The sequence below is a fragment of the Aethalodelphis obliquidens genome, unplaced genomic scaffold (genome assembly GCF_003676395.1).
Source record: "Aethalodelphis obliquidens isolate GAN/ISIS:26980383/991018 unplaced genomic scaffold, ASM367639v1 scaffold35, whole genome shotgun sequence".
Classification (NCBI taxonomy): domain Eukaryota; kingdom Metazoa; phylum Chordata; class Mammalia; order Artiodactyla; family Delphinidae; genus Aethalodelphis; species Aethalodelphis obliquidens.
The window spans coordinates 2,368,082-2,390,309 of NW_020837979.1; positions in this window are offsets into that span (position 1 = coordinate 2,368,082).

Sequence of the window (22,228 nt, forward strand, 5' to 3'; positions counted from 1 at the left end):
TATGCTTCAGGGAAAGTGCATAAAATGTGGATCAAGAAATCAGAGTTCCCCTCTGAGCCCTGCCACGGACTCACTCTTGGCCCTTGGTGGTCATTTCGCTTATGGAAAACCTGCATTTCTAATCAGCGTAACAAGGGTGTATTAGACCAGTGATCCTCAGCAGTGCAGCCCCCAGAGCAGGAACTTCAGCACTACTTACTAAAAAAAAGTAAATTTAGACACAGAAACAAACATGTATAGAGGACAAACAACATAAAGACACAAGGAGAGGATGGCTGTCTACAAGCCATGGAACCCCCGAGGCCACCAGAGACAAGGAAGGAGGATCTGGAACAGATTCTCCCTCACAGGGAAGAAACTAACCCTGCTGACCTTGATCTCGGACCTCCTGCCTGCAGATTGTGAGACTCTACAGTCTCCCGCCCGCAGAGCTGCACCGGCTTGTTCCAGAACAGGTGATCTGCCTTTCCTCTGAGTGAAGGACAGCATGTGAAGAAAGCCAGCATTGCTTGCCCTTAAACCATTACCACGGAAGATTTATTACTTTGACTTTAGTTTACTATGCTTCAGTTAAAAAAATTACGTGAATAAATTATTTTGATTTCTAAAGGTCTTTTAAAAATCCAGTAGCTTCCTTTTTATTTATTTATTTATTTAGTTTTTTGCGTTACACGGGCCTCCCACTGTTGTGGCCTCTCCCGTTGCGGAGCACAGGCTCCGGACGCACAGGCTCAGCGGCCATGGCCCACGGGCCCAGCTGCTCTGCGGCATGTGGGATCTTCCCGGACCTGGGCACGAACCCGTGTCCCCTGCATCGGCAGGCGGACTCCCAACCACTGCGCCACCAGGGGAGCCCGGGGGAGCCCTCCAGAACTTCTTCATCTTCACCAGCTGAAACTCTGAACCTATGAGACAATTCCTATCTTCCCTCTCCCCCGGCCCCTGGTAACCGCAATTCTACTTTCTGTCTCCATGAATTAGGCTATTATATTTACCTCATCTAAGTGGAATCATACATTTTCCCTTTTATGACTGGCTTATTTTACTTAGCATGTTTTGAAGGTTCATCCATGTTGTAGCATGCATCAGAATTTCCTTCTTTTTTAAAGCTATGTAATATCCCATTGTATGCATAGACCACATTTTGTTTATCCATCTGTCAAGGGACACTTGAGTTGCTTTCACCTTTGGGCTTGTGAATAATGGTGCTATGAACATGATTGTACAGTATCTGTTCAGGTCACTGCCTTTAATCCTTTGGGGTGTATACCTAGAAGTGGCATTGCAGGATTCTTGTTTTTAATGTGGCCAGATTTTTAACTTAATCTACACAGGTGGTTGCCCACAAAAGATAACCTGATAATTTAAATCTACAACATAAAAAGGCTCTAGTTATATAGACCACTCCCAGCTAAACAAACAGTATACATGGGGTATGAAAATGAGTAATGTAAATTTCACTGGCATTTAAAAATATTTATATCAGGTAGTTTTAGTACATAATTACTATATATCAAACTTCTCTAACAGTTTAAGAACTGAATCTGTCTCAGCCCACAAGTAAATCTATTCTCCCAAAGTTCATATATTTTATCATATTGATTGAATTTTAATAAATAAGAAATAGAACAAGTATCTTCTTTGGCTTTTTACCCCATTGTGTTCAGTGTGAACCCCATCCATTTGCATATGCTCTTTACCTACGAGCTGTCATCTATGTCTGCTATAAGAGAGACGGCACTTAGGGAGCTGTCAGTCAATGCTGTTATGATACTTCAAGAATCATTCCTCCAGCCTTCATTATCAAAAATAAAACAAATTTACATGGAACATAAATGTGGATTAATCGCACGATTTGCTGTGCATTGAAAATGACTTCAAAAGCACACAAGTTCATGCGGCAATATGTTTGGACCAGTGTCTCCTTGACCATGTTTGCAATTACTTTGCATAGATTAAGTTATTTTTAAAGTGAATTTAGACAGTAAAGGTAGTTATCCGGATAGGATGGTAGAATTATAAGTGGTTTCCCTGCTTGAAATAATAGTGTGTAGAAAATGTTCTGTGACATTATGGGTGTCTCTTTCACCCATGTCCGAGGCATGAATTTGGGCTCAATCCAGGACTCCTTTGATGGGCGCTGAGTGAAGGTATAGCAGACCTAGAAAAAAGGAACTAAATGAACAAGATTTTAGCCAGGATATAGTCAAGGGTCTAGGACTTGCAGAATGAAATGAAATTGGAATCAATAAAATCACTAAGGGCATGGTTAAAATAAACAGGCTTAATAATCAAATTCCAGAAAACTAGAACTAAAGTGAACTTCTTGAGGCATAAAAGAGACTATTTTAGGACCGATAGAAGAAGTACCACTTTACACATCAGGGAGGCAACTTAAAAAGTGCATTGCTCCTCAGAGGTGGATGCAGTCTGAAAATGTAAATAAGTAGCAGATTGTGACCCAGACCTGAAAAATGAGAGTGTTCTCGTTCAAAAACGTACTGAAGTGTGGTCTCACTCTTTTGCAGAAGTAAAGCTAACAACGAATCTCTAGAGTCTGTGTCAGAGAAAGTATCGATTTAGGCGGACCGTGGGGTATGATTCTAAGAAATATACAAAGAATTGTATAAATTATACACGCATGTACACATGAACACACACACGCACATGTAAGACATTACAAAGTGTAAAGAGAATTATATAACGTGGCATGAGTTGAGCTCTGTTCTAAGTTTTTTCTCATTGAATCGTAACACCCCTATGAGGGAGACGCTGTTGCTACCCTCTTGTGAGACATAAGGAAGGTGCCGTTTGGACGTGTTCGATGCCTTGATCCGGCCCCACAACCAGGAGGGGAGGGAGCCGGACAACGTGCACTGGAGCACGTGCTTCTCTGTATCACGCCCCGTCCTGGGCAGGACTGGTGTCTTTACCAAGGGTGTCTTGAGAACCTCATTCTCACCTTTCTCCATTGTACCTGCTCCCCGGTACCGTTCTATTCCGGAACCCAGTCCACTTGTCCGCCTGCTTTCGCACCAACCCACTTAACTCCGTCTGCTGCTCTTATGGTCCCCTCACCCACCCCACCATCTACGTAAGGACACAAGGCTACATCTGCTAGGTTGCTCTTCGCCGGTCAAAAACTGGCTGCCCTTCAGACAGGTTTTCTTTGGCCTGCACAGTGATGTGTGCGTGTGTGTGAAATTTAAATGCGGATGCCTTAGGTTGATACACACCCTCCTTTATGTCCCCACCACTCTTGGCGGCCTGCTTCGGGCTGTTCCCATGTTCGCGTTACAACCCTGCCTTCTACAGAGTGCACTGTGAACGCTACACACACGCCCTGATAAATGCTTCCCCATATAAACATGAACCCACAAACTATTCAGGTTTTGTCTACTCAAAGATAGCTAGGAATGTTCAGGCTCTAGGATCCAAAGGATTTTTCCAGAAGGGCCAACCTTTCTGGACATTGAATACTTTACGATTTGGAGACATTGGATAAACCTGCCCAGCATCTCTGCTGACTCTGCCATCCAGCTGGAAAGTGGAGTCTCGGTACTTTAGGAATTAATGTACGAAATTAATCTACACAAAGACTATTTTATCTTTAACACCCATTATTTATTGATACATACTTTGCAAGGCTCTGTGATAGAACTATCTGGGTATTAAGATGATACCTGTCTTTCAGGAGCTTATAAACGTACAGGGAGAAAAAGATATTTACACCAATTTGATCATTCTAAAGAGACTGTGATATAGTCATGAAAGAATCGCAAAGTAATTTGGGAGTCTGAGAAAGAAAACATTACTGCCTGTCAAATGGATCAAGACGGTTTTATTTCCTAAATGTTTTATGGAGCTGCAAGTCAAATTAAGGAAACCATCAAACTCATTTCTTTACCATTATGCAGAACCACTTCTAAACTCTCTCTGAAAGCAAACTACCCGTTTTTATAAATCCGACAAAGTGGAATTTTCTTTCTCAATTTATCAGATCAGGTGATTAAAAATTATTCTTCAATATCCCTAAATGACTCTCAAGCATTTGCATGCCACCTTTCTTATTTCCACTGAAGAAACATTCCCGGCCCATTTTCCAAGTGTTTTTGGAAATAAGTATCATATCTGAAATCTGCAATTGTGTCCAATTTCACTGAGCAGATCACAGCCTAGTGAATGACTAAACCATCACGTCTCTTGATGAAGAAAGTTTGCTGTGATTAGATTGTAAACACCTGCATGTTGTTATTTTAACCTTAGACTCAAAAGAACATTTTATCCTGGGAAATGTAGATACCTGAAATAAGCATGTCAATTTTCAAACGAAGCTATTAGAGTTCCATTCTTAATAACCTTGAAGCTTAGAAATAGTTCTGCTTATACGGTAAATCCGATTTCTTGTTTTATTTATGTGCCCGACACTCTTTAGATATAGGTTACTGACCTCAGGGTACACACGTGTCAAATATTCATGTTCTTTATGACTTCGTATCTAATCACAGCAATGTGTCTCTTTATGCAGTCAGAATTCAAGACTTCAATTTAATAATTCAACCACTCGTGAAGTTTACAACAGGGAAGATAAAATTGACAGTACAAGTCTGCGTGACTTCCAGATTTTATATGTTATACATCTGATCTATTGTTGGAAAGAGGAAGCAGAAGGGAAGAAATAGGATTTGGGTTTTCATCTTCTGTTTTTTGTACTTGCACAATCAATATTGTAGAATCCCACTGGGAACAGCAGCGGAGAGGGATTCCTGCTAAACCACAGGCACAGGCACTGGGTTATTAACATTGTATCAGTCTGTGCTCCGCTGTGGCAGGGATTTATTACCTGGTGTTCACTAACTTACAAAATCGTGGAAGCGCCGCCTCCCCTGGAACTACACTGATGATGCTGATGCAATGCCGTGCACCCGCCAAGTGGACGCCTCACGCCCTGCCCGTCTAGAGCCCATCTAGAGCACTTAATCCAGTTACCAATCTAAGCCTCACATGGGGGCGTCTGATTGGCAGAAGCTAAATCATATCTGGAACGCTAGATGCAAGGAGTCTTTACATTTCCAACTGGAGCAGTACAGGAGGGATGTAATTTGTTTCACAGTTTTGCTTGCTGCTCTATTCCTAACAGTTTTCCAAACAGTCCCCAGTACCTAGAACCTGGAACGTAAATGTCTGTTGAGGAAGGAAATTGGAAGTTAATCCATGGTTTTCGACACAACCACTCAGTGGGGATGTTGCAAAGGCGGCTTAAGCATCTACAGATACCTGGATGAGATGAATTTCAAGTCTTTTTCAAAACCCTTGAGGACAGAGTCCATGTCTGTTTTGTTCACATGGTACCCCAGCTCCACTGTGCCTGGTACAATACTAGGCAATCAATAAATTCTTGTTGGTTGAATGACTGATGATGTGAAATGCAAGTTGTCACTTTCTCCTGTCTCCATTATTCTTCAGGTGTCTAGATCCACATATTGACTATTCTCTGGTTTTTGTTTGCTATCATGTAGATATTATATTTGATAATGTTTTCATTTGATTTCCTTTGCATATTATTTGTTGCTTTTCCCTTGCTGCTTTTAATATTTCTTCTTTGTATTTAAGTTTTGATAGTTTGATTACTATGTGTCTTGGCATGTTTCTCCTTGGATTTACCCTGTGTGGGACTCTCTGTCCTTCCTGGACTTGGGTGACTATTTCCTTTCCCATGTTAGGGAAGTTTTCAACTATAATCTCTTCAAATATTTTCTCAGACCCTTTCTTTTTCTCTTCTTCTTCTGGGACCCCTATAATTCGAATGTTGGTGCATTTAATGTTGTCCCAGAGGTCTCTGAGACTGTCCTCAATTCTTTTCATTCTTTTTTCTTTATTCTGCTCTGCAACAGTTATTTCTACTATTTTATCTTCCAGGTCACTTATCTGTTCTCCTGCCTCAGTTATTCTGCTATTGATTCCTTCTAGAGTATTTTTAATTTCATTTATTGTGTTGTTCATCATTGTTTGTTTGCTCTTTAGTTCTTCTAGTTCCTTGTTAAACTTTTCTTGTATTTTCTCCATTCTATTTCCGAGATTTTGGATCACCTTTACTATCATTACTCTGAATTCTTTTTCAGGCAGACTGCCTATTTCCTCTTCATTTGTTTGGTCTGGTGGGTTTTTACCTCGCTCCTTCATCTACTGTGTATTTCTCTGTCTTCTCATTTTGTTTAACTTACTGTGTTTGGGGGTCTCCTTTCCGCAGGCTGCAGGTTCGTAGTTCCCATTGTTTTTGGTGTCTGCCCCCAGTGGTTGAGGTTGGTTCAGTGGCTTGTGTAGGCTTCCTGGTCAAGGGGACTGGTGCCTGTCCTCTGGTGGGTGGGGCTGGATCTTGTCCGTCTGGTGGGCAGAGCCACGTCTGGTGGTGTGTTTTGGGGAGTCTGTGAACTTAGTATGACTTTAGGCCGCCTCTCTGCTGATGGGTGGGGTTGTGTTCCTGTCTTGCTAGTTGATTGGCATGGGGTGTCCAGCACTGGGGCTTGCTGGCCGTTGGGTGGAGCTGGGTCTTAGTGTTGAGATGGAGATCTCTGGGAGAGCTCTCACCGATTGATATTACGTGGGCCTGGGAGGTCTCTGGTGGTCCAATGTCCTGGACTCGGCTCTCCCACCTCGGAGGCTCAGGCTCGACACCCGGTGAGAGCACCAAGGCCCTGTCAGCCACACGGCTCAGAAGAAAAGGAAGAAAAAAAAAAAAGAACAGACAGAATCCTAGGTCAAATGGTAAAAGAAAACCTACACAGACAAAATCACACAAAGAAACATACACATACACACAAAAAGAGAAAAAATGAAAAAAATTAAAAAATAAAAATAATAACATTTTAAAAATTAAAAAAGAAGAGAGCAACCAAACCAACAAACAAATCCACCAGTGATAAGAAGCACTAAAAACTAAACTAAGATAAACATAAAACCAACACCAATCAGACCCAGAAAGTAAACCCCAAGTCTCCAGTTGCTCCCCAAGTCCACCACCTCAATTCATTGTCTATTCAGGTATTCCACAGATGCAGGGTACATCAGTTGATTGTGGGGATTTAATCCGCTGCTCCTGAGGCGGCATGGAGAAATTTCCCTTTCTCTTCTTTGTTCTCACAGCTCCTGGGGTTCAGCTTTGGTTCTGGCCACTTCTCTGCATGTAGGCCGCCCTCAGGCATCTGTTCCCACCCAGACAGGAGGGGGTTAAAGCAGCAGCTGATTAGGGGGCTCTTGCTCACTCAGGCAGTGGGGAGGGAGGGGTACAGTAGTTATAATTGGAATACCGGGCAAGCCTGCGGCGGCAGAGGCCATGGTGACATTGCAACAGCCTGAGGTGCGCCGTGTGTTCTCCCAGGGAAGTTGGCCCTGGATCATGGGACCCTGGCAGTGGCGGGCTGCACAGGCTCCTGGAGGGGTGTGGGTAGTGACCTGCGCTCACACACAGGATTCTTGGTGGCAGTGTTAGCGGTCCACGCCTGTCTCTGGGGTCCGCGCTGATAGCTGCAGCTCGCACCCATCTCTGGAGCTCGCTTAGGCGGTGCTCTGAATCCCCTCTCCTCGCGCACCCCAAAACAATGGTCTCTTACCTCTCCGACAGGTCTAGACTTTTCCCCAGACTCCCTCCCGGCTAGCTGTGGCGCACTAGCCCCCTTCAGGCTGTGTTCACGCCTCCAGCCCTAGTCCTCTCCCTGTGCTCCGACCGAAGCCCGACCTGGCCTGATGGGTGAGCAGACAAGCCTCTCGGGCTGGTGAGTGCCAGTCGGCACCGATCCTCTGTGCGGGAATCTCTCCGCTTTGCCCTCGCACCCTGTGCCTGTGCTCTCCTCCGCGGCTCCGAAGCGCCCCCCTCCGCCACCTGCCGTCTCTGCCCGAGAAGGGGCTTCTAGTGTGTGGAAACCTTTCCTCCTTCACAGCTGCCTCCCACTGGTGCAGGTCCCATCCCTATTCTTTGTCTCTGTTTATTCTTTTTTCTTTTGCCCTACCCAGGTACGTGGGGAGTTTCTTGCGTTTTGGGAGGTCTGAGGTCTTCTGCCAGCGATCAGTAGGTGTTCTGTAGGAGTTGGTCCACGTGTAGATGTATTTCTGGTGTATCTGTGGGGATTCTCAAGCACTGTGCCACCAGGGAAGTCCTGTTTTGTATTTTTAAAACAATAGAAATTTCCCTGTCGATTTCTGCAAAACTGTTAATAGCTTGCACCTGTTTAAAAATGTTTAAATAAATACCAAATAGTATATTAATGGGGGAAAAGGCTGACGTTTTTGCCAAAAGCAAGGCATTTTCCCAGTAACATGTTGTCGTATTGAGGTACAGAATGTTTTGTTTTACAGATTACAAACAAAAACCACTTTAAGAAAGGCAACTACAGGGACTTCCCTGGCACTCCAGTGGTTGCGAGTCCACGCTTCCACTGCAGGGGGTGCGGGTTTGATCCCTGGCTGGGGAACTAAGATCCTGCCTGCTGTACCACACAAGCCAAAAGAAAAAAAAAAAGAAGAAAGAAAAAGGCAACTACATTCTTTTGCAAGTGTCGTCAGCACGGAGATCACGCTCTATCCCAAAGGCTCTTAACGTTGGCTGGATGTGGAAAAAGCTCTGGTGTCTAGTCCCAGGCCCTGAGATTCTGATTGAATGGTCTGGGGTGTGACCTGGACTTTGAGATTTGTAAACGCCCCCCAGGTGATTCTCACGAGCATGGGAATCTCTGCTCTATGGCTTCGTCCTCTCATGGCAATGAACGTGCTACTCAAAATATGACTGCTGAGGGCTTCCCTGGTGGCGCAGTGGTGGAGAGTCCGCCTGCCAATGCAGGGGACGCGGGTTTGTGCCCCGGTCCGGGAAGATCCTACAAGCCGCGGAGCGGCTGGGCCCGTGAGCCATGGCCGCTGAGCCTGCGCGTCTGGAGCCTGTGCTCCGCAACGGGAGGGGCCGCAACAGTGAGAGGCCCGCGTACAGCAACAAACAAACAAAAAAAAGACTGCTGAGACACTTTAATATTCTTCAAAGACCAGCTCATGATTTCGGAATGAACATGTACCCCCACTTTACAATCCCCGCACATCGCCTAACATTCCTACCCGGACTGTGCCTGCTGGGGCCTGGCCAGATTCACTGGATCTCTTAGTTTTCTGCCCCCGTCCCCTGGCTTCTGTGTGCTTTTGCGTCCTCCTCCTCACATCTGTGCCTTTCGTTGGAGGTCTGCCCCAGGTCTGGGGAAGCCACTGTGGCCACAAGTACAGAAGGCAGGAAAAGCCTGGGAGTTCACTTCTCCTCAGGGGAGACTTAGCCAACGGCTAACTGGTGGGGCCAACGAGAGCCCAGCTCTCTTGCCTCCATTTGGGATAAACGGAAGTAAAACTTACAGTCCAGTTCTCCTGCCAGGTCAGGCTGGTTCTTCTCTCCAGCAAACTTAGCCTGAGATCACACTCTTGCTTCCTTTTGCCCCTTCTGTCTTTCTCCCCACCCCTACCTCATCCCTGGTTGGTTCCCCCTGGGAGCACTTCCTGAAAAAATCATTCGCACATACATTCTTGTCTCAGGATCTGCTTCTAGGAACCCAATGAGGTCACAGCTCCTTGGTGGCCCCATAGAGTAACTATCGGTACAAGAACGTGAGATAAGAAATGAAAGAGAAAATAACACAGTGAAACATTAATTGGAAGAAAACAAATAAACTTATTCAGCAATGCTTGAAGAAGGCGCAGAGTCACCAAAAAGGACTTTCTATTTTTAATCTTCATTTGAAAGTTAAAAGATTATTCTGTGTGTTTTTAAAAACTACCCAGAGGAGCTTCCCTGGTGGCACAGTGGTTGAGAATCTGCCTGCCAATGCAGGGGACATGGGTTCGAGCCCTGGTCTGGGAGGATCCCACATGCTGCGGAGCAACTGGGCCCATGAGCCACAACTACTGAGCCTGCACGTCTGGAGCCTGTGCTCCGCAACAAGAGAGGCCGCGATCGTGAGAGACCCGCGCACCGCGATGAAGAGTGGCCCCCGCTCGCCACAACTAGAGAAAGCCCTCGCACAGAAACGAAGACCCAACACAGCCCAAAATAAATAAATACATAAAAACTACCTAGAGATATCATGCCATGAGTGATATTTCCATCTATTAAGGGACAGCACCAACAGCAAAACAGTTTCATATATTTGATCATCAGTATCAAATTTGCAGAGATGGGTGGGTATATGTATTCTGCCAGGATGACTTAACCAGGCAGACTTGTGCAAACTGACACACCCTGATTAGATCCTTTGGCTACTGGCATGGGACAAATTATGACATGCCCATGCAAGCAGACAGGGTTTTTCTTCCATTCTTGGAAAGAAAGTACTGGGTTACTTTTAAGTAAGTCATGGTGGTTCAAGAATCATTTTTGGACCACTTGAGAATGGAAAGACAAAGTGGATTCAATCCAATTTCAGACACATGAGGCTCCAGAAAGCACTGCTATAACAGACACTCATTTTTGCTCTTAAGGCTGCAAACTTGACAAAGAAGCAAATGCTAGATCAAGGTCAAAAGTGACCCAAAACTTCTCTTAAGCAGTCGTTTTTCTAGCCTGGAATTGAGGCCAGAGCAGCATGAAAGCAGCTCCTTTCTGAACACACAGACTCTGAGGCTGAAGAAAAGGCTTCATTTTCCAGAGCTGTCACTCTGATGCCTTTTTTGACAATGAGATTTACTAAAGAATTTTATAGAGAAAAAAAAGAGAGAGAAATTAAGCAAAATGTCCAGATGTCATCTGTTAAAAATGTTTTATTGAGACAATAAACAAATAACATCAACAAGTACTAAAATTTTAATTAAAATATGATTTACTGTGTTGCTTTATAGCACTAGAAGCATTCTTATTGATGGGAAGTAAGATTGCACTGCTTTGTGTCCTTAGGACATTCAAACATCACATTTGACTTTGCGGGTCTCCCCCAAATTGTGTGATCTCATAATGTCTTTTCCACACCCACGAACATGAAAATGTTCTATAACACTTGAAAACACAATGGCAGTATCAATCCTTCCCTTTCATTGCTGGCTACATCACTAAATAGATGTATATTATGTTCTCTTGCCTTCTGCTCAGAAAAATCCAAGTATTGCATTTCTGTCAATTCATTGATTGAAGAGCTTCCCCCTCAGAATGTTGACAGCTGCTTCCGATGTTTATGAAATAACTTGGGTAACAGCTGCCAGTAGATTGGCTAAAGAAGATCTGGAACCATGTAATTAGCATTCGTCAAATGTGCACATTTCCTTTGAAAAACCTCTTCAGCCCAAAGTTGACTATCAGGAAGCTGATGATTCTTGTCAAGTTCAGAACAGGTCTTGCTAATGCTTAACTCTCCATTAGCTGATTTTACATAGTTACTATTGAATAAGTTAATATTGAACGCTATTTGTAACTAATACTGCTTTAATTTTTGTCCTTTAGCCAGCAAACATCCATGTGAGAATCGTCTCTTAACAATATAATGCACTGATTAGTCCGTTGTACTGGAGCGGATGTAATTCCTAGATTTAAAGTGGAGATAAACCCAGTCACCTAATTAATTACCCTTATGGACATACAAATATTCTTTGCAAGAAACAACATGGATGTGTATTGTAGTCACCACTGTGTTAAGGAGTGCATTAAAGTCCTTGAAGTAAACACCAAAATAGCAACAGTGGACGTTTAGTGCGGCCTGCCTGTGAGAGATTTTTCCTTCTTCCTGTATATTGCAAATATTTTATTTGGACAAGCAACTCTTATATAATTGAAAAAATGAACTTTATATTAAAATGCTTTGAGTACTTAAAGGAAGCTACAAGGGTACCTTCACAGCCAAAGGGAACACTAGTCTTACTTAACTATTTTGAAAGGACCTGGATTTAGAAAGAACTTCCCCAGGGACTATGTTCTTATAGCTATAGGAACATACTACAGTGTTTGCAACATATACATAGCAGTGCCTATAAAAGGACCAGCAACCTACAAAGAATGAGGACACATAGGCTCATGTTAAAAAATAAATCAAAAATAAATATTTGATTAGTAATATGACTACAGATCTAAATATCCCTAGAGCAAAGCTTATGCTACCTAGAGGACAGATACTGCTTTTAAACCCTTTCTTGAAAGCACGTCCACACCTGTGCGTTTGTTCATATGGTCAGTCTATCAGGTATTCGTTCCTGATCTACTTCAGTCTTCCAGGGTTCATTTCGAATGTTGCTTCTCGCCTGACCTCGCCCCTCATTCCACGAAGAGGTCTGCATTCTCCTCCTTGACCCTACCTCTGCTCTTTGACCTTCTCTACCACGCTGACTGGCCTCTGGCTTCACCTGTCTTCTGGACTGGGAGTGTACCTCTCGCCGAGTCCGTTCTCAAGGGAGAGTTTTCACAGGCAAAATCAGCCACCTTCATCACCCACCACAATGTGCTATAATCTTTTTAAAATTTTCATGCGTGATGCATGTATTTATTTTAATTTTTTACTCAAAGATAGTGACTAATAATTCTCTTTTTCTACAGTTTTGTTGAGGTATAATTGACATACATAAACTGCATATATTTAAAGCGTGCATTTGATAAAATTTAACACATATGTCCAGCTGTGAAACCATCACCACTATCACAATAATGAACAGTTCTATAATGACCAAAAGCTTCCTTGTGCTCTTTTGTCATCCCTCCATCTAGTCCTGGCCCCAGGCAACCACGGAGCTGTTTTCTGTCCTTATGGATGAGTTTGAATTTTCTAGAATTTTGTATAGATGGAATTATGTTGTATGTACCCTTTTTTTCCAAGGCAAGGTCCTGGTTGCTTTAATCCAGACAATTATCCAAAAATTCATCCATACACTTCTATATCAATAGTTCATTTGTTTTTATTTCTGAGTAACATTTCTTGGTGTAGGTTAATCATAATTGATTTATCCATTCTCTAGTTAATGGGCACTTGGGTTGTTTCCAGTTTTTGGTTATTATGAATAAAGCTGCTATGAACACATGTGCAAGTTCTTGGGCAGACATGTGCTTTCATTTCCCCTCATTAGATAAACACCTAAGAGTGGAATGGCCTGGTTGTATGGTAGATGTATGTTTAACTGTTTAAGAAACAGTCAAACTGTTTTCCAAAGTAGTGGTGACATTTTATACCTTTACCAGCAGTGCGTGAGATTTGCTGTGGAACTTTGCCAACACTTGGTATAGTCCATCCTTTTAGTTTTAGCCCTTCTAGTGGGTATGTAGGGGTGCCTCATGGTTTTAATTTGCAATTCCCCAATAACTAATGATGTTGAGCATCTTTTTATGTGCTTATTTGCCATCTGTATGTCTTCTTTGCCTAAGTATCTGTTCAATCTCTTGCCTGTTTAAATAATTGGTTTATCTTCTTATTCCTGAGTTGTAAGAGTTCTTTATACTTACAGGTCTTTATACATACATACAAGTTCTTTATACATACAAGAATAATTTGCAAATAATTTCTTCTAGTATGTGGCTTGCCTTTTCATTTTCTTAACATTGTCTTTTGAAGAGCAAACGTTTTAAATTTGGATGAGGTCCAATTGTTTTGATTTTTCTTTTTATAGTTCATGCTTTCAGTGTCACGTTTAAGAACTCTTTGTTGAATCCAAGGTCACGAAGTTTTCTCTTATTTTTTGCTCTGGGTGTTTTTGGGTTTTGTGCTTTTATGTACATATACGATCCATTTAAAGTCATTTTCATGTGGTGTGAAGTAAAGCTTGAGGTTATTTTTTGCATATCACTATCCAGTTGTCCTAGCACTGTTTGGAGAAAAGATTATCCTTTCCCTGATGAATTACCTTGACACTTGTGCTGAAAATAAATTTACCATGTATGTGTACGTCTGTTCTTAGAATCTATTCCATTGATCTGTTTGTCTAACATCAATACCACACTATTTTGATTACTGTGGCTTAATTATCATAAAGCTAAAACAGTTTAAGTCCATCATCTTTATCACATTATCACAATATCACATTCTAGGGCCCATGCAATTCCATATAAATTTTAAAATGAACTTTTTCTTTCTTTTTTTTTTAAATGAACTTTTTCAATTTCTACAACCAGTAGAAATGTTGACCATTTCATTGATTCTATAGATCAATTTGAAGTTTTTATTTATATCTTAATAATATTAACTATTTTGATCTATGAACAAAATATATTTTCTCCTTAATTTAGGTATTCTTTGATTTCTCTAAGAGCACAGGCTTTAAAATCTTTTTTCTCCCCGCCTTGGAAATCTGGATGTCTTTCATTTCTTTTTCTTGAGTTACTTCATTGATTAGAACCTCACGTATGATACTGAATAGACGAGTTGATAGTGGACATTCTTGCACAGTTTCTGATATTGGGGGGAAGCATTTCATCGTTCACAATGTTAGCTGTAGGCTGTTCACAGATGTGTTGTATCAGGTTGAAGGAGTTCCCTTCTACCTCTAGTTTGCAGAGAGTTTATCAGGAATGGGTGTTGGATTCTTTCAAATCCTTTTACTGCCTATATGGAAATGTTCATATAACTTTCCATTCTCGTTGGATAGTACAGTAAATTACATTGACTTTTGACTTTTCAACCATCCTTGTTTTCCTGGGATAAAGGCCAGTTGGTCAAGAGATAGATAGGAAATTGTATTTGATTTTCTAAAAAAATGTGAAGAAGTTGTGACTCTATGATCATGAAGGATATTGATCTGTAATTTTCTTGTGACGTCTTTGTCTGGCTTTGGTATCAGGGTAATCCCGGCCTCGCAGAATGAGTTGATAAGTATTCCTTCCTCTGTAGTTTCTGGAAGAAGTCATTTTAAATTGGTGTTATTTTGTCCCTAAATGTTTGGAAATTTTTGCCAAAATTTAAGTCATCTGGGCCTGGAGTTTTTAACTACAAATGTAATTTCTTTAGTAGAGAAAGAAATCATCCTTGGTATTGTTTATTTATTTACATTTGTCTTCTGTCTTTTTGTCCTGATCAGTCTGGCTAAAGACTTATCAATTTAATCTAAGAGCTCTCTTTGGCCTCTGGGTTAGGTACTGGTTACACTTTGCATTGAACAGGGTGATTGCATGGCAAGTGATGATGCTATTTCTGAAGTTAGGGGGTTAGGGAAGTTAGAGATCTCCCCTCAGACCTCATCCCAGTTTCTAACTGTATCCCTCTTATTATTTTGTGTGCCCTCTTCTGAAGAAATTTGGACAAATTCCTTTTGAACGGGTCTAAAAGAAATATAAGTGGCATTGAACACAAAAAAGTTTAGGCCTCCACACAAGATTGCCCTTACTTTTGATACCAGCTGCAAGTGTGGGAGTTTCCAAAACCATCCTCAGGTTTGATAATTCACTGAAAAGATTCACAGACCTCACCCAAAGCTTATACTCACAGTTAATTTACTACAGATTAAAGTCAACCAAGGGAAAAAGCAGCATAGAGGGCAGAGTCCGGGAAAAGTACCAGATGCAGAGCTTCTGTTGTCTTCTCCCCATGGGTCAGGGGGCACTGGTTTCCAGCATCCATGAGAAACAGTATGTGCACAGCTTTGCCAACCAGAGGTACCAACAGAGCTTCAGTGTCCAGAGTCTTTATTAGGTCTTCATCACAAGGCGTGGCTGATTGACTACCCATGTGGTTGACCGCAGTCTTCAGGTCAACTGATACTGGGTGGCTGCAATCCAGAAGGAGGGAAGTAAAGATTTGAGAAGGAGGGGTAGAAAAAAGGGATGCTGGCTGGAGAGTAAAATCTGGACTCTACTCAGGATACAAAGATGTATTAAAGTCCACAGTGGCAGTATTATATAAAAGGAATGATGCCATATGTAACATTTTGAGTTTTTTTTTTTTTTTTACTCAGCACAATTCCCTGGAGATTCTTTTGATCTGTTTTTTCCTTGTGACTGCTGCGTAGTACTCTGTGGACGGAAGTTTCTCTCTCACCACGGATGGTCATCTGGGTCGTTTCCAGTTTTCAGCTATTATGCTATGAACATCTGTGTACATATTTTTGTGTGGATATGAGTTTTCATTCCTCAGGAGTGTGATTACTGGTTGTATGGTAGTTGCAGGTGTAGTTTTATGGGAAACTACCAAATTGTTTTCCAGAGCACCTGGACCATCTCACAGCCTCACCAGCCATATATGAGTGATTCAGTCTCTCTGTATCCTCACCAGCGTTTGGCATTAACACTATTGTCTATTTTAGCCCTTCTGATAGGTGTGTAATAGTATTTCATTGTGATTTTAATTTGCATTTCCCTGATGACTGACAGATTTGAACAGTACTCCGTGTGTTCATTTGTCATCTCTGTCAAACGTTCATGTGTTTCACCTATTTTCAAATAGGATATTTTTTCATGATGAATTTTGAGACTTATTTATATATTCCAGATATAAGTTGGCTACGTGGTTTTCAAATCTTTACTCCTATTACATAGCTTGTCTTTTTATCTTCTTAATGGGGTCCTTAGAGCAAATATTTCTAATTTTGTTGAGGTCTAATATATTAAATTTGCCTTTCGCAGATCACAGTTTTGGTGTCAGGTATAAAAATTTGAAGATTTTGTCCTATGTCATCTTTTGCCTCAAAGTTTTATGGTTTTACTTTTCACATTTAAATCTGTGATTTATTTGTATCTCTTTCTAAAGGTAAGTAGCGTTGATGTTGAGTGAAGCCCAGGCCACCACCGGTCCTGCGAATAGAACGTATTGGGTGTCATCCTATAATGTCTTCTTCCTCTTACTGCCTGGTTCTCTGACATATAGGACTGATGTGATGTCGGAAAACCTATAGCTCCTAGGAATATTTTCAAGATGAGTAAGCTCAGAAATAATTCACCGTCTCTGAGAGTCAGGTGATTCTTTGATTCTTTTTAAATTGCAGTTTCAGGACACCAAAAGCAAGCGTTGAGCCAAAGTGGGTAGCACACCAGTTCATCCCGTTTGGATGCTATACCTAAACCGCCCCCAGCCACTGCCTCGCACTCTAACTCAGGAGCTCTGCCTGAAAGCAGAGGAACACCTTCAGGCTGAGGACCAGATTCCTCAAATATGCCACATCCTCGCTACAATTACCACCTTTTAAAATCTGAGTCAATTGAAAACCGGAGTCTTCTGCGCGGAAGCTAAGGAAATGGAGCGCCAGCCTTTCCTCTCCTCTGAGCTCTGCTCCCCACTGCATCCGAAATCGGACGGAGCAGGAAGCAGAGTGTGGTGAGTCAGTGTTTGGGGGGAGCGGGGGAACAAAGTCTTCCTGGTCCTTTCCTAGGAGAGCCTTGTGCTCTCTGGTCCTGGCAGTTTTAACACTTAGTCTTTATTTTGTGAGGCATTTCTGTTGATTCTTTGGAGATTCTTATTACTGGGGACCCTTAATCTGTAGTTCTTTCAACCCAGGAGAATGCTTTCCTTTTGGTTTAATCTGTAGAACAGACTAGAGTTAATTTTTTGTTGGCCAGCACACCTTATCTAGAGAAACGTTTTGATTATCACAATTAATCTTGTCTCCTGAAGGGAGATAAAGCAGTTGCCGGTATAATCACCTGTGGCAGATACGAACCTGTTACAAACAGTCTCCCTCCAATGGAAAGGATGACTGAGGAGAGGGAATCACCGTAAGAGAGCTGGGATGGGGCATCCCTGCTTTTTCTGATGGTGCTTGTAACAGTTATCTACTGCCAGGTACTAAGCTACCCCAAACTTAGGCAATTTGGGCAGAGCTCATTGGAGTACCCTCTGGGCCGTTCCCAGTCTGGCTTTTCTTGGCAAGGCTCGTTCACATGTCTGGGGCCTCGGCTGGGAAGGCTGAGACAGCTGGGCCTCTCTCCATGTGGTGTTTCGTCGTCCAGCAAGCCAGCCTGGGCTTGTCCACATGGTGGCAAAATTGTTCCTAGCGGCAGGAGAACAAGCAGTAAGGCACCTTGACACTGGGCTCGGAACACACACAACGCATTTCCACTGCCTTCTATTCTGCAAAGCAAGTCACAAGCATCCCAAATTTAAGAGGAGGAGAAGTAGGCTCCACCTCTTGGTGAGTGGAGTTACAAATAACATGTGGCTACAGTTAGTAAGTTACCACAGTGCTTTAGGATGTAAATGCCTTTCTGTCAATTTCCTGAGAGAACAAGCCTCGTGACAGAAGACCAGTCACAGCCAAACCAGTCCATATGAGAGGTCATCAACATCACCTCTTTGACCACTTACAACCAAGAATGCCCAGATAATGACACTGATGCTTTGGTGGAGGAGAGTGAGAAAAGAAAGATGGGCGATTAAATGCCGCTTATATCTTTTCTTTTCGGTTCACAGTATCAAATAATAAATAGGCCTTTTGTTTCCTTTCATAAGTACAGTATTCTAAAACTGTTTCATTTGAGCTCCGGAGAAGTGAAATAAGCTTTCTGTAAACCCAAGCTGTTACCAAGGACATTTTTTTGTGATAAAGTTTAAGTCCAAGTTCAACTACACATAGTGAATGCCAGGTGCTGTAATGCTTCACAGTTGTGTGACACTCCAAGCGGGTAGAGGGGGCGTGTGTAGCATGATTACCATCTCCTATCCATGTTTTTTGAAATTTTTGAAATTCGTTGCCACGAAATCATTGCGCTTGAGTTTAAGAATATATTTGAGTTTTCCCTGGCCTTGCATCCACAGCCAGTGACATTTTGAAAAATGTACTGAAATGGATTAATCTAACCTTCATGTGTACCAGTGAAGGTTCAATGCAAAACAATCAGTATGACAAACATTTCAGCCTATTAGCCTAAGTATTTAGGGCTGTTTATTTTGAAATGTTTTCAAGGTTTCAAGAACATAAACATATCAGCTGGAAAAGATACATTTCCATCCACCCACTCATATGGAAAAGCCGGTATATTTTTATAGCTCAAAAAATCAGTTATTTTCCCAGGCAAATACACGGGTGGCATTTTCAAGGCATTTTCCAATGTTACACCTGTGGACTGGAGAACAGAATCAGGCTCTTTGTGTCTCAGGAAGGGAAAAGCATCAAGTACTGAATACCTCTTGGCGTTGGCACAAAGACACTATTTAGTATGATATGTGCTTACATTATAGATGCGAACCAGCATTTAGGCATGTAGCCAATATATAATCACTGACATTATGGCCGAAAGAGCCATATAATGTGGTGTAATGTCATGATGGAAACTTGACCCTTTCCGCCTAGATTTTGGTACCCTGCTGACTGAATATTGCCTACGTTAACTTCTCTGGGTAGATGACAGAATTGTGCAAATTGTTAAAAAAAAAATACAGCAAGGCCAAGCTTTACTCTTTCGGCTACTACATAGTAACACTTGGTAGTGATTTTTGAAGAGAACTGTTCAAATAGCTACACTGTTACTTGCTGAGTTCATAAAGTGTTTGAACATACCTCTTGTCGACCACTGTTTCTCCGACTTCTTTTGGGCTGTCTCATACTCTCCAGAATGAACAGAATGCTTTCAACACTGCAGATGCTGAACCACCTTTATCCATTTTCCTTTAAGCAGCACAATATTCTTTAGGTGAGCAATTCTTATTTTCCCGGGAAGATTTTTGTGAGTAGTGAATAGAAAGTCACTTATTCTTTTTTTTCTTTTCTTTTTCCCCCTTTCTTTCTTTCTTTTTATCTTTTCTTTCTTTCTTTGTTTTTTTTTCTTTGTAAAGTATCAAGGTGCAAAGGGAAAAAACACTGTGCTTTGCTGTCAGATTCAGTAATCCACCACGACCACTTTCTAGCTAGTTAGTTACAAACCTCCTTGAACCTCAGTTTCAAGGTCTGCATAATCAGGGCAATAGCCCCAGCTATGCAGGTGGTTAGCGATAATGAGCAGCATGGTATGTAAATTTCTGAGCAGATTGTAGGTATGTTATAAATAGTCAAAATTATCATTGTACTTTGCATAGTCAGGACATGTCTGTATTTATGTCTGTGGTTCATCTTTTAGTTATGCATGTTGAAATGTTCTTTTATTATATAAAACATTTAGCTTATACATCGACCTGGTTCCCATATTCTTTTAGGCACATTTTATTCCTATTCCTGATAACAGCTTAACCAGCAGTGTTTACATCAATTGGGCACGAAGTGGATTCTGGGGGGACTGAGCTCTGAGGCATAGCTGGTCTGCTCCCTGTGCTGTGTCATGGGGAAAGCACTGCCTTCCAGGGAGGACACTTGTACTCTTGTTCTTAAAATAATAAACTCTAGTTGATAATATTTACCTTGACCAGCCCACACAGGAGTATATGATAAACTATGACCACTTTTTAAAATGTTATTACTTAAAATGTGATCTTAAATTCGTTTTAAAATGCGTTTTTAAGAATTTAAAAATGATACTTTAAAATATTATTATTTTAAACACTTCATATAGGTGGAATCATGCAGTACTTGTCTTTTGTAACTGGCTTATTTCATTTAACATAATGTCCTCAACGTTCACCTGCATTGTCACCTGTAGCAGGAGTCCCTTCATTTCAAGGCTGATAGCATTCCACTGTATGTAGAGTCATTTTCTTTAGCTATTCATCCATCAGGCAATATTTAGGTTGTATCCACACAGCCTAAATATTGATTTTTAGGAATAGTGCTGCAATGAACAGGGGAGTGCTAACAATCTCTTTGAGATCCTGATTTCCATATTTGGGGGATAAATACCCAGAAATGGGATTGCTGGATTATATGAAAATTTTCTTTTTAACTTTTTGAGAACCCCCCCCATACTATTTTCCATGGCAGCTGCAGCATTTTACACTCCTACCAACAGTGTACAAGGTTCCAATTTCTCCACATCTTCCCCAATACTTAACGTTCAGTTTCACCAGCTCGAACTGTGATGCCTGCCCCTCCCCCAGCGCTGCTCCAGTTCCCCTCTTCCCTGCCTTTCCAGAGCTCAGACAGAAAAACAGGGAGTCATCCTTACCTTCTCGTCTCACACCCCATATCCAACCCATCAGGAAATCCCACTGAGTCTACCTTACACATACACCTGGGATGTACCCACTTCTCACCACCTCCCAGCCTGGTTCAAGCCACTCTCTTATCTCACCTGGATTGTTTCCACTCTTGCTGCCTTGAAGTTCCAGTTGGCTTGCGTCATTCTACCCAAAACCCCTGATGGCTCCCATCTCGCTCAGAGTAAAAGGAAAGTCTACAGTGATCTGCACAGGCCCTGCAGGATCTGTCCCCCTTCCCCACCCCCCAGTTCACTTACCTCCCTCTCACCTCACCTCCTGCTAGGTCCCCCTGTTCACTCTGCTCCAGCCACATTCACTCTTTTTTGCTTTTTCTCCAATATTGCAAATACGCTCCCACGTAGGGCCTTCCCCCTTTCTCCTCCCTCTTTCTGTGGCCCCCTTCCCTCCTCAAAGCATTTGCAAATGTCCCTTCTCACTGAGACTTCCCTCGACCACATTGTTTCAATTGCAGCCCCCAACTTTATCCTCCTTCTCCACTTCTTTCTTCTCCAAAGACTTATCCCCCTCTTATCAATTCTGTACTCATCTGTTTTGTTCATGGCCTGTCTCATGTAGAGCAGGAGACGTGTATATGTACATGATTTTCTCCCCACTGCTGTATCCTTAGTGCCTAGAACTAAGACCCTCCATGAATATATGAATGGATGGATCAGTGAGTGGAAGGCTACATTTCCATTGACTAGAGTGACAGCTCTTCCTCATGCAGACAAGGGATAAGTATGTAACTGGGCTCTTGAAAACGTTTCCAATGTTAAAAAAATTTAAGTCAGAATCTCTACAATGATTATTGCTGTAAATATTACACTACAGCTTAAAATGTAAAGTAAATATTATTTTCATCAGAAAGAAAGCTGGTTATTTGTGTGAAGGCCTTGCTCACCTAGGTGTTGAAGGGTAATTAACAAGGCACATCCAGTGTGTCTGTGGAGCTTGAAAGGCAAGAAGTCGGATTTTTGAGTCTATGGCTTGATGGTATGGATTTGTCATTCTTCTCCACTGCTCACCAAATGAAGAATGAACTGAAACATTTTTCATAATTCCTTGCATTGAAGAAGTTTTAAAATGTAGAAAGAAATGTGTCTTCATTTTTCAAAGCTCTGTATAGTGGGGAGTTCTTAATTTTTATGTTAACTTGAGCTCAGAATGGAATTTCAACGATGCCATGAGGGTTGCAGGCAATGTGTTCTGGTGGAAAGGAATTTTTGTTTGTTTGCTTTGTTTTTTTCCCC